We start from the raw sequence: 963 nt of genomic DNA on the forward strand, positions 1-963 counted from the left end.
TAAACTTCTGACCCACTGGAATTGTGATACAGTGAAATAATCTGTCTGTAAACAATTGTTGGAAAAATGACTTGTGTCATGCACAAAGTAGATTTGCCAAAACTATAATTTGTTATCAAGAAATTTGTGGAGTGGTTGAAAAATGAGTTTTAATGACTCCAACCTAAGTGTATGTAGACTTACGACTTCAACTGTATATATATAAATATATTTTGAAAAGAATAATGTGCAAATATTGCACAAAACAGGTGTCCAAAGCTCTTAGAGACTTACCCAAGGAGACTCTCAAGAAGGCGTTTCTAACATGAATTGACTCGGGGGTGAATAATAATTATTAGTGTTTTTTTTTAATGAATCTTAATTTGAAAAGTATTTTGTGTAGATTGTTGACAAAAATAAATGAAATCCCTTTTAATCCCACTTTTTGTAGCACAATAAAATTAAGAAATCAATGGAGGTGTAGACTTTTTTCATATTTCGTATCTCAACTCCTAATATTGAGATAATTACACTGACTGGAGCTAATTGCATTCATTGGAGCTAATTAATTACTGGAGTATCTGACATGGTCTTTGAAAAGGCGAATACCAGTGGCAGAAAGTGTTGGAAAGCTTTCTTGACTTGGACAGGCATTTTTGCCGACACATGGATGACCTTTTGTTTAACCAGCTAAACAGCTGCTTTTGACGAATGTGTTTGGAGTTATCTTAGTAGCTAATAGGCTGTTAGAGTTTACACTTCTTCTTCCAATTATAATGTGGGGAGGTCAAAATAATGAAAAACTATCTACCAAATCTATTCATTTTAAAACGTTTATTACTTCTCCTTTCCATTACCATTCACCTGATGATAAGACGAGACGTGTGGGGGAAAAAACTAGTTTTGCTAACATATGATGGGGGTTACCGGTTTGCCTGGGAGGGGGTTTCTGGGTCTCGGATTTGCCTGGGCGGGGGGTCCCTG

General features: G+C 35.7%; 1 protein-coding gene across 2 annotated transcripts in view; it reads left to right on the top strand.

Annotated features, from left to right (window-relative positions):
* The window catches only part of LOC111968876 (consortin), a 37,773-nt gene that overhangs the window by 11,884 nt on the left and 24,926 nt on the right, over positions 1-963 (top strand). The gene's annotated exons all lie outside the window — the stretch shown is intronic.

The sequence above is a fragment of the Salvelinus sp. IW2-2015 genome, linkage group LG9, assembly GCF_002910315.2.
Source record: "Salvelinus sp. IW2-2015 linkage group LG9, ASM291031v2, whole genome shotgun sequence".
Lineage (NCBI taxonomy): Eukaryota > Metazoa > Chordata > Actinopteri > Salmoniformes > Salmonidae > Salvelinus > Salvelinus sp. IW2-2015.